The following is a 12325-nucleotide window of genomic DNA, read 5'->3' on the forward strand; positions in this document are numbered from 1 at the left end:
GTTTAGCTGTAGAGAGACCCAGAGTTACCCAGGTCCTCTCATAGGTGGTGAGGTCAGTAGGCTCCCAGATGTTAAGGATGCAGCGCTCCGCCTCAGGGTGTATGTGTTTGTTCAGGACAGCCCTAAAGGTGCGGTGTACCGCTTGCCAGAACTCCTGAATACGGTCACAGTCCCAAAGGATGTGCATAATTGTGCCTACATGTCCACATCCCCTACGGCACTCACCCCTACCCCCCCCCCCTTCCAATGTGCACCATTTGTGGTCCGGTGATGTAGGTTCTATGGAGGATCTTCAGCTGGACTAGCCGTAATCGAGCGGATATATCCACCTCCCTAAGGGATGCTACCACTTACCACCATTCATCTTCGTCTATTTCAAGGCTGTCTGCCACCCAATTCCTCTTAAGTGTTTCAAGAGGATTAGGGGTATTATGCAAGAGCTTCTTTTAAGTAAGGGAGACTGCCTTTTCCGGCAAATAGCCATCAAGAAGTCTATCCTCCAGTGGGGAGGAGTCAGGGAGTGAAGTGCCCTTTGGTATCGCCGAGTATAGGGCATGACGGATCTTCAGATAACGAAAAAACTCTGAGTAGGCCATTTCAAATCGCTGTTATAATGTTGAAAACGGCACCACGTCTCCCTTGGACCAGAGATCACTAATTCGTGAGATGCCAATAAAATCCCACCTATCAAACCCTTTGGAGGTCTGCAGCTGGTCGAGTTCTGCCGAGTCCCACAATGGGGTGGCGAGGGTCAGCCTACCGCTCCAGCCCATGCTTTTATGAACGGCATGCCAGATCCTTACGGCATGCGTGGTAGGGCCGGTGAGTGTGAGTTTTTCCCAGGGAGTGTAAAGTGCAACGCCAAAGGTCCCGCCCGGCAGCTGCCATCTATCCATGGGATATCCTGGATCATGAGGGCCGCTATAGGTAGCTTGGTTAATAGCTGCCAACTGAACGGCCCAATAATATTTCTTTGTGTCCGTCGCACCAGTTGAGGACCAGTTTCTTGTGCGCTATGCTGGGTCTCTCGTTCCAAATCAGTTCCCTTTGGAGGCCTTTGATTTCCCTAAAATAGCTAGCTGGCACTGGGTTAGGCGTGTTTTGCAGAGCATACAGGAAGCGGGGCAGGGCCATCATTTTAAATAGTGCTGCCCGTTCCAGAAGTGAAAGAGGGAGTGTCTTCCAAGTGATGATTTCTCTCTGCAGCATCTGTAGGGGTGGGCACAAATTTCTTTCAATATGCAACTTAGGGTCAGGAGTAACAAATATTCCCAGGTAGCGAAATCCGCTCTGTGCAATCTGATTGGGGCAATCATCAATTAAACGAGGAGGGGAACCCTTGAGCACATAAAGTATGGATTTGTCCCAGTTAATCGAGAACCCGGAATACCGCCCAAATACCTCAAAGATGTTGAGAACGCTCCACAGTGATCTGCGGGGGGATGCTAAAAAAGGAGAATGTCATCTGCATATAATGAGAAGCGATCTTCCCAGTTCGTAGACCACCTCAGGCCTCGTATGGCAGGGTCCTGCCTGATCCAGGCCGCCAGGGGCTCAAGGGACAGCGTGAATAATAATGGTGACAGGGGACACCTTTGGAGAGTGCCCTGGCTACATGCAAAGGCCTTCGAGCGTTTGTTATTCACTATTACCTGCGCCTGTAGAGCCGCATACAGGAGTCTCACCCAGGAGATGAAGAGGGGCCCAAAACGTAGCTTTTCAAGCACCACAATGGGATATGACCATTCCACGGTGTCAAATGCCATTGAGACATCCAAAGAAAGTAGTATGGCATTTTCCTGTATCATATCAATTCTACCCATCACGCCATGTACTCGCCTCAAATTAAGGGCAGTATTACGCAGGGGCATAAAACCAGACTGATCAGCGTGTACCAGTCCATATAACTGTAGTGGCTTTGTACATTGCCTTTAAGTGAGGGGAAAGCAGGTCTGGGCACATTTTGTAGAGTTCAATGGGGATCCTATTGGGTCCTGTGACCTTCCCTGATTTAAGACTCCGAATTTCCTGTGCTATCTTTGCAGTCGTTATAGGGCTGTCTAAATGTAGACGGTCATCAGGGGAGAGTGTTTGCAATTTGATATCTCGCAGGAGGTCCCTGGAGTCTTCCTTCCCCAGGGGTGAAGTAGAGCTGTAAATAATATGATAGTACTTAACAAATGTCTCCGCTATTGCCATTGGGTCCCCAATTATGCTGCCTCCATCTCCCCTCAGCTCCGAGACCAATCTGCTGGCCCTTTCCTATCAAGCCATGTGATCAGATTGCCGGCCTTGTCGCTCCACTCATATATCCTACCCTCTCTTTGCGCTCCCCACTCCCTGGCCTTATCCGTCACCAGGTGTTTCTATTCTTCCCTTTTGAAGTGCAAGAGATGAAGTGTATCTGGAGAAGGATCCATGTCAGAAAGCCTCCCCAGGTCCAATATGTCAGTTTCAATTGTTTCCAATCCCTATGCTACTCTTTCTTAGTCCCGGCTATAAGTGATATGCGTGGCCCCGTACAACTGATTTAAGAGCCTCCCATAGTATCTGTGGGAAGTCGACAGAACCCTGATTTTCCTGAAAATACAACCGGGTAGATTTCAAGAGTTCTTTCCTCACTTGTGGGTTTCGTAGAGACCACAGGTTTATAGGCACAATACCCCCGGTTTGCCAGTCCCCCAACCCTATTTGTACCCATAGGGGGGAATAATCCGAGATACCCCTGGCTAGGTGTTTGGCCTCCTGGATACATGTCGTATGTGTGGCGGGGGTAAGCACGTAGTCAATGCGAGAAAAGCTCCTGTGGGCACCTGAGAAAAAGGTGTGTTATATTGTGGTGGGGTGAAGTGTCCGCCGTGTGTCTGTCAGCCCCAGGGAGTCCAGAAAGTCAGGCAGCCAACGGTTTGAGGACGTCAAGTGCCTCGGATGTGCCGGTCTAGGGAGCCTGAGGCTACCGCATTAAAATCCCCACCAACTAAGAAGAGACCCTCTGGGAGGCCCAAGAGTAGTGACCCCCAGATCAGTAAATATTGTGCGCTGGAGATCGGGGGGGACGTAGACTGAAATTAAATTAGGAATGTAACCCTCCCATTTTCCCGTAACAGCAGCGTATCTACCTCCATCATCAGTTCGTGTATGTTGTAAGGTGAAGGGACACGTGTTTTAAGGAGGATACCCACCACCAGTGAGTTAGTGGTAAAGCCCACGTGAGTGATTATTGTATAGCCCCATCGATTGAGAGCCCTGCAGGTGTGTCCCTTGAAATGGGCATCCTGAAGGAGCACCACGTTGGGGTGTGCCCTTTAGGGTACTGGAGGACCAGTGTATGTTTTTGCCTATCTCTGAGTCCGTTAACATTCAAGCTATGTAATTTTAGTTGTGTGGACATGTGTGTTTATGGTCCAGGTGCATTGAAAGCAGAATATCCAGCTACCTAGTCTCAACTAACAAACAAATAATACAAAGAAGAAAAATCCCTTGAAACATCCCCAACCCCCAACTCTCAGTCCCCCCTCCCTGCTACCCTGCATTCTGAGCGCCCATCTGCCCAAGAACAACAACGGTACAGAGTGCCTGTCATCCAACCTGCAAACCATAAAAAGGTAACTTGTAATCGCTCCCACAACCTGAGCAAACCCCAAGATAGCAGGTCTAGATCATGTCCTCTGCTGGAGCACTCCAATGTCCAAATGTCCCCCGGTGAGAATACACCCCTCTGGGTGAAGGGAGTAACGACACTAGGCTCTGGTAACTAGGCAATCACCCTCTACTCCGTCCGATGAAAATGGCAAGAAAAGCATCTTACCAGGTCGGAGCAGCCTTTCCTCGGCCAAACAGTACAGTATCTTCACCTGGCGTTATGGTCTCTTGCATCCTGCCTTTCCTCCAGCCGATCCATCGCCTCCACAGGGCGGTCGAAGAACCAGGCCTTACTGATTGCCTCCACACGCAGGCGAGTCGGAAAGAGCATCGAGTACTTTACTCTTCTGTCCCAAAGTTGCTCCTTGACTGAATTTTACTTAATTTGAATCAAATATAATGCATCAAATCATCAATTTATAATAAGGGAAGAATAATAAGTGCTTAACTAATGTATTATTAGCCAAAATTGACTAACATTAGTCATGGTCTACTGCCACAATTTTCACCATACCTACATACATACTCCTGGTGGCCCGCAGAACTAGGCACCGCACCGACACCCACTGACCATGCACGCAACCTGGGATTCATCCTGGACTCCTCTCTCAAGATGACCAAGCAAGTCAACGCCATCTCATCTTCATGCTGCAACACCCTGCGCATGCTCTGTAAGATCTTCCGCTGGATCCCTACCGGAACTAGAAAGACGGTCACCCAGGCCCTCGTCACCAGCCGAATCAACTACGGGAACGCCCTATACGCAGGAACCACAATCAAACTTCAGAAAAGGCTCCAACGCATACAGAACGCATCCGCATGACTCATTCTCGACATCCCCCGCCACAGTCACATATCAGCCCACCTGAGAGACCTGCACTGGCTCCCCGTCAGCAAAAGGATCACGTTCAGGCTCCTCACCCACGCACACAAAGCACTCCACGACATAGACTCCGATTACCTCAACAACCGCCTCACGTTCTACACTCCAACACGCAAACTCCGCTCCGCCAGCCTCGCCCTCGCCACCGTTCCACGGGTCCGCAGAACCACCGCCGGAAGAAGGTCATTCTCCTACCTGCCGGCCAAGACATGGAACTCCCTCCCCGCCCACCTACGTCTGACCCAGGACCACCTCACATTCAGGAAACACCTCAAGGCCTGGCTGTTCGAGCAGTAGCAGCACTTCCCTCCCCCCCCCCAGTGCCTTGAGACCCTCACGGGTGAGTAGCGCGCTCTACAACTCTATTGATTGATTGATTGATGTAAATATTCTTTAAAAACATTTTATTAAAACTGTTTCCAAATTGTTATAATTATTAGGGTCTCTACTAGCACATCTGTAAGGTTTAATTTCCTAACTACTTTTATCACATAATTGCAAAACATTCTATTTACAATGCATTTGCAATGAAAGACAATAGAACAGTTAGGCCTCATCATTAGATTTATTACTTTTCATCAGTACATGAATAGTAAAAAATCATGTCATGAGTAATCTTGTTATGAAAATCTATTAATAAACGTTATAGCTATTTAAAAATGTCCTTTTTAACTCTTTCAAGCAAACATTTATGGTGCTGTTACTTCGACCTGCATTTTTTTTTAAAAAAGATAGTTTTTTCAAAAAGCAATAACAGACATGGTGGTCTGCTGATCCCAGTTGCCCTCCATCCATGTGAGTGTTTGTGATTCCCAATGGGTCGCAAACTGAGACCTAAGTCATTATTATTCATGAGGTAGATCTATTTGGGACCCACTAGGCATCGCAAAAAGTGTAAAACACAATTTGGTACATTAGTGTTAGCGATTACCGAATCGCAGAAATCCACTAATTGGTAGTTACAAACACTAATATTAGTACTTGTGGTCCTCAATGTTTGTTTTGACGTTTCCTAGTATGTCACTGATGAATCAGTGGACAGGAGGGGCTCAGACGTTTGTGAAATCAAACCTACCATGGTAGCTCTTGATTCAGTGGCATAATCCAAAAATGATAGGTGCCCCTGTTGTAAGTGATAAGGGGCCAATGAGGCTCCCATATCTTATAGGTATTCAATGTTCTTGAGTTTAATGGTGAACACCTGGAGTGTTAGGTCTCTACTAAATGTTGGGGGCCCTCTTGTACCACAGGGGTTATAGGGGCCTGTGTTACCTATGAATGAACTTGTCTGGATTGATGTAGGCCAGAGGTTACTAAATGCAATGCTGTGCATACTTGCCCCAGTTTTGGGAGTGCTTGACTTCACTGAATGTCATGTTCTACTTGTGGATTTATCTTATGGATGGGATAAAGTAAAGCATCCCATAACAACCTACACCTACTTGTCTTTTTACTTGTCCAAAGAGATGAAGGATCCCTTAATTGAAAACATTCCAAAAGAGTTGCAAAGTGTGTAGAAGCTACTGGACCCCCCTGTGGAATCAGAATCCTATTTCAGTCAGACAAAGCAGTAATATGCATGCAAGCTGTAATAGTAGTGCCAGGCTAGATAGCCATTGTTCAATGACAGGACTTCTTTAAATAGCACATCCAATGAAAATATAGGACAGATACCCCATTAACATGGTACTGTATGTATTGTATCGGACTTGTATTCCACTTGTGCTGGACCAGGTTTAAAGGGCTTCACTTCCACCTAGCACTTCTAAGTTCCTTCAGCCTACATCACAGAATGATTTAGCTTTCATGCCACAAGCAACATTAGCAAAATCCTCAAACGCAAGTGGTGTACAAGAACTGTTTCCAAATGTATTTACTTCTCCACCTATACACTCAGCCACCACTCTTGTTATACTTTTATGGGGGCTGTACTTTAGAATGAGCTTTAACACTTTGGAGATCTCCACTACATTAACATTATTCCATAAGTGCACAGTGAGTTACAGCCAACAATGTCCGAGTTTTCATCTAACAACATGTGCTAGAAATGACAAATCGTTGCAATCTAGCCCTTTCAGGAGTAAAAATGCCAGGGCATCGACTAAAGGGCCCAACTCGTGGTATACAAAAGATTGCAGGGAGAAACGCCAGTTGCTAGTCAAATCAATTAGAGATAAAAACTGCTCATTGATTAGGATGGCCTGGAAAACAATAAAGCAGCCCTTCGCCAAGCAAAGGCCGCCTGGGACAAGTCTCATTCACAGGAACTCAAAGAAGCAAGCCTAGCCAAGAATACCATCTTATTTTGGACCCTAGTCTCATGAGGTAATAGGTTGACTGACTGTTCTCTTCCAAATCATATCCCAAGTCAATCCTGATATGATCACTTTGAGAAGCTATACACTTCCCCGGAGAGCGGGGTGTGTGAAGAGCTTTATACTCCTCTCGATCCTTCTAGCACTGATAATAAATGGCGATCCCTTTTGCTTGGGCGACATAGAATTTGCTATTAAGAAAATCGACCCCACCAAGGCAGCTGGCCCGGATGGCCTCCCTGGAGACCTCTTTTTAGCAGATGTTACTAACTGGGCACATTATATTCTTCTGCTTATTAACACAATTGCCAATGGAAGCCCAATACCGGAATCCTGGAAAGGAGCTGAGGTGGTACCTATCTATAAGAAGGGACCAAGAGAAGATCCCTCAAAATACAGACCAATCAGTTTAATAGACGTAATGCAGAAGATTTTTGGTAGAGTTCTGTTGCAAAGAATCCAACCTTGGGCACAAGACAAAGATATTCTTTCCCAGTATCAAGCAGGCTTTAGGACCTGCAAAGGAACAATCGACCAGGTCTTTAGGTTGCTTTTAATATATTGGAAAACTGTGACAATCGGTAAGGGCAGTCTCTATCTAGCAATTATCGACCTAAAGACTGCCTTTGGCCTCGTCCCTAGGAATAATCTGTGGCTAGTCCTCAGAGACATGGGCGTTCCCCTTCGCATCGTTAATTCATTAATTAGGCTCCACGAGGGCAGCTACGCCCAGGTGAGGTGGGGATCTCAAGGCCAACTGACAGAGTGGATCTCTGTTAACAGGTGAGTCCGACAGGGATGTGTCATGGTTAGTTTCCTCAAAGAAGACTTGGCAGACGCACCAACCCTCGCGGGCGACAAAGTCCCGACGCTCCTGTTTGCCGATGACACCCTTTTGGTGTCAAAGACACCAGCAGGCTTACAAAGGTTGCTCAACAGATTTCAAACCTTCTGTGATTCCTGTGAACTGACCATCAATGCCACAAAAACAAAGTTAATGACATTTAATCCCCACAAATCATTTAGGAGCAACCTTACGTTTGGTGGGGCAAATTTAGAGAGAGTCAGGGCCTTCGACTATCTTGCTGTCAGACTCTCTGACCAAATGTCCTGGAATCCCCACTTAGCAAAGATGCTTTTGCATCATAGATGTGTGACCGGAGCATTAGGGAAAGAACACCGCGCTTCACAAAGCAGACCAGTTACCTCGGTCCTCCCAGTAAACGACGCCAAGGGAGTAAGTGCAGCTCTCTATGGCTCTGAACTGTGGGAATTCGATAATGACAAGGACATTTCCAGATCCAAATACAACTTCCTAAGGAACCTGGTTATTCTCCCTTGTACCACACCTCTGACACCCTTAAAACTTGATCTGGGCAGACAGTCATATAGCGATATAGCAAAATTACGGCCATTGCTATTTTGGGCCCGCTTTTGATGGACCCCAGAACTCTCCACATACGCTGCAGCACTTACTGAGGTCATTAACTTAGATGTCAACTGCAAAATTAAATGGAATTCCGACACTAGGAAATCTCTGACAGCACTGGGATTCCAGGGACATTGGGACAGACAAGACCCACCTATCAAGGAGGAAATCAAACGGTCATACTGGGATAGGATTGTTAGTCAGGAAAGTAGTTTGACCAAAGTCGGTAGACTAACGGAAGAATTTTTCCAGCATAAGCAATCTAGAGGTCTTGAACCTTATCTAGATATAATTCAGGTACCTAGGGATAGGATGCTGTTCATGCATTTTAGGTTTGGCACAATCCCAGTCCCCGCAGTAACCACAAAGTTGCAGCCCTTGAAACAGCCACCAGCAGATTGTTCCTGTTGTGGATCCCAACTAGAGTGTGTCCCTCATATCATGTTTGCTTGCCCAGCATAAAAAGCACCAAGGTCCAAATGGCTAAAACCTATTTTTCGTTAACTGGCCACACCAAACGACCGAGTAGCCTTGCGTATTTTAAGATTGGATCCAAGAACATTATTTGTGAGCGTTTTGGCCAAATTCCTTGCCCAAGCCTGGCTGATTAGGCAAAAAGCATTTGAAAAGGAGCCGCAAACTACACTGGGCAGGAGCTAGCGATACAGTAAAGTAACCTTCGCAGTACACAAAGAATGTCCAACTGCGGCTGGGCAGCCTCTTTAACGCCTGAAAAGTAAGCTTTTGTTGAATACAACAGACAAACCACAGAAGTGTGTTATTTGGAGGTCAGAGTCTAGCAATATGAGTAAACGGAAGGTGGGAGTAGGGGCTGTGGGTAAGCTTGACGCGTTTCTCTCTAGGGCAGAATCAGCGCTAATGCATGAGATCCAAATCACTGAGCGCAGGTAATCACTTGAACCCCAAACGTCCCTTGGAACCCACAGCTCTATAGCTCATCCCTCCCAATTGCTTACTAATTGTACCAATGATATAGCATTGCATCCCAGTCAGTCTTTCACAACACAACCGGAACCAGTGCCATGTACTTCACCCATTTTATCTAATTTGCATTGCTCTACCAATATGTGCATGGTCACTACTAGGGGCAAGAAGCTTACTGGGGTTGCAGGTAGCGAACCGCCTTTGAAAAAAAGGAAAGGCCGTGTACCTTCACAACCAATCCCCCCCCTCTCCAAAGTAGCAAAACCTAAGGCAGTCACAAACGGCAATGGAAATAACAGTAGCCAACAGTGTACAGAAAAGCCAACTATTGCTACATGCCCCCTTACTAGTGCTGCCCACTTATCACCTTTGTTTAACATGGATGAGCCAGCCTGTCCAGTAGAAGCGTATGGCTGACAGTATCGAACGCCGCTGATAGGTCTAACAAAATCAGGGCGCTCGGTCTCTTACTGTCAGCCATCCTTCTGAGCTCGTCCAGCACCGAGAGCATGACAAGCTCGGTGCTGTGATGTGCGCGAAAGCCTGCCTGCCTCTCATGGAGTAGATGGTTAAACTCCAGGAAGCTAGACAGAGAGGTGGAGAAGTGTGGCTCACTGGTTAGAGGCGGCAGACCCGTGAGCAGAGAACGGCCCGGGACCAGGGTTCGATTCCCGACGCGGCAGGGTCGTGGACCAAGGTCAGCGGACTCGATAATTCTCGCCTCGGTGCCTACTCTAGTCAGAGACCACACGCGGCAACTCTGGGCATCAGCTTGCCTCATCTTCACAACGGCCCCCCCAGATCACCGGGGATGCTTGGTCGCACCTTAGAGATACCCATCTGGGACCATCTCTCAGGGTGAGCCAGGACGGGTTCCCCAGCGGTCAAAGCGTGGAGATACTCCTCCGGGAGTCGATTCCTAGCGCTATATAAACCCACAACTAAATTAAATTTGTTCACAGATAGAACTGAAATTGTTAGCTCTGATTAACCCCTACTCCAGAACCTGACCTTGATTGAAGCGGACTTAGTAAAATAGAGCAGGGCATACTTAGTAGCCCCCGATAACTTTAATGGGTAGAGGGGCGCTGGGACTATGACACAATCGGGGAGGAAAGATGTAACAGTACTACGCCGCCCTCTACCATCAACTACAACAGCAACAACCTCTAAGGCCACTCAACCTGATAACGCTCCACAGGGTGGAACGCTGCCAACATCAACTTTGCAGCTAGGGAAGAGCGGTCCTAGGGGAAAGCTTTCTGAGTCTTATGCTGCTAGTGCTCAGAATTTGTTATTTTGTTATTTGTTATTGCGGGTTTATATCGCGCCAAATCACCTACAGGTCTCAGGGCGCTTTTACCTCATGACATAATAACCAAAGTACTGAGAGGGGTAGAGGAAGGAACAGGATTACACTAGGTTGTGTGCTGTTCTAAAAAGGTTAGTTTTCAGGACTTTCCTGAAACGGAGTAAGTTGCCCTCCTTTCGGAGTGCCTCAGGCAGGGTGTTCCACAGGTTCGGTAGCACAACCGAAAAGGATCTCCCTCCCATTGTAGCCAGTTTGAAGCGTGGGCAAACAAGGAGTTGGGCATCTGAAGACCTAAGACTTCTTTCCGGTCTATATACCTCAATCCGTTCCTTGATGTAGGCCGGGGCCTGCCCATAGATGGCTTTATGGGCTATACAGAGGCTTTTAACGGTGGACCTCTGCCCAATTGGCAGCCAGTGTAGACTCTTTAACAGTGGGGAGGCATGCGCTCTCCTCGGGAGATTAAAAATGAGCCTGGCGGCATCGTTTAGGACTACTTGGAGTCTGTTAATTAGCGTCTTTGGCAGACCCAAGTAGAGCGCATTTCCATAGTCGAGTCTTGACACTATGGTGGCAGAAACCACTGTGCGAAGCATCGACTCGGAGAGGAGAGGAACTAGTTTGCGCAGCTGTCTTAAAAGACCAGTGCAGGTACCGACTACAGTGGAAACCTGGTTGGTCATTGAAAGAGCACTTTCCAACTTAATGCCAAGACTTTTGACTGTGGTGGCTGGCTGTGGAGTTGGGCCCAACTCCTGGGGCCAGAACATGTCACTCCAGGACGAGCACTTGGATGGTACTATCAGCACCTCTGTTTTTTCCGGGTTAATTTTTAGCTGGTTAGTAGCCATCCAGTCAACTGTGTATCTAAGTATGTCCTGGGCGTGTGACTGGGCTTGTACGGTGTCATCTATGCCCAACAGTAGCTGTGTGTCGTCGGCATAGTTGAACACCCGACAGCCCATCTCCGCTAGTGTGTTAATCAGAGGCTGCAGGTATAGGTTAAACAGGAGTGGGGATAGCGCTGAGCCCTGGGGGACACCACAGGTCAGACCTCCCACTCCTGATAAGCTATCTCCCAGCTGGATTCTCTGGGTTCTCCCAGATAAGAAAGATTCCAGCCACCTAAGAGCTGAGCCCTGAACCCCAACCCCAGCCAGCCTGTCCAGTAGAAGCGTATGGCTGACAGTATCGAACGCCGCTGATAGGTCTAACAAAATCAGGGCGCTCGGTCTCTTACTGTCAGCCATCCTTCTGAGCTCGTCCAGCACCGAGAGCATGACAAGCTCGGTGCTGTGATGTGCGCGAAAGCCTGCCTGCCTCTCATGGAGTAGATGGTTAAACTCCAGGAAGCTAGACAGAGATTTAAGCACATGTTGCTCAAGGAATTTGGACAGGAAAGGCAGCTGGGATATGGGCCTATAGTTTTTTAAGGCGTTGGGATCTGCCCCCACTTTCTTTAGCAACGGTCTTACACGAGCTTCTTTGAAGCTAGTGGGGAGCCTGCCGGTGCTCAAGGATTTGTTCAGTGTGGCCAGGATATGGTCCTCTAACCATCATACCTTCCTACAACTCCCCCCGGAAGCTACTCCTTATACAGTTGTTTTGGCCAATGTTCCAATGCTCCCATCCTATGCACGAGAGCACTGGTCAGCATTAAGAAACAAGGCCCTACAATTGTTGGGTAATAGGATTGGCTTTAAAGAGTATCTTTTTCTTGAATCTAACATGGTTCCTAGAGTCCCCTGGGTTGGGAAATCTCACAAGTCTTTACCAGGTGATCGCGTAGTCCTAAGTTT

At 47.6% G+C, this 12325-nt stretch overlaps 1 protein-coding gene across 1 annotated transcript in view; it reads left to right on the forward strand.

The window, feature by feature from the left end:
* Positions 1 to 12325, forward strand: part of LOC144819488 (myb-related transcription factor, partner of profilin-like) — a 522799-nt gene that overhangs the window by 455927 nt on the left and 54547 nt on the right. The gene's annotated exons all lie outside the window — the stretch shown is intronic.

The sequence above is a fragment of the Lissotriton helveticus genome, chromosome 2_1 (assembly GCF_964261635.1).
Source record: "Lissotriton helveticus chromosome 2_1, aLisHel1.1, whole genome shotgun sequence".
Classification (NCBI taxonomy): Eukaryota; Metazoa; Chordata; class Amphibia; order Caudata; family Salamandridae; genus Lissotriton; species Lissotriton helveticus.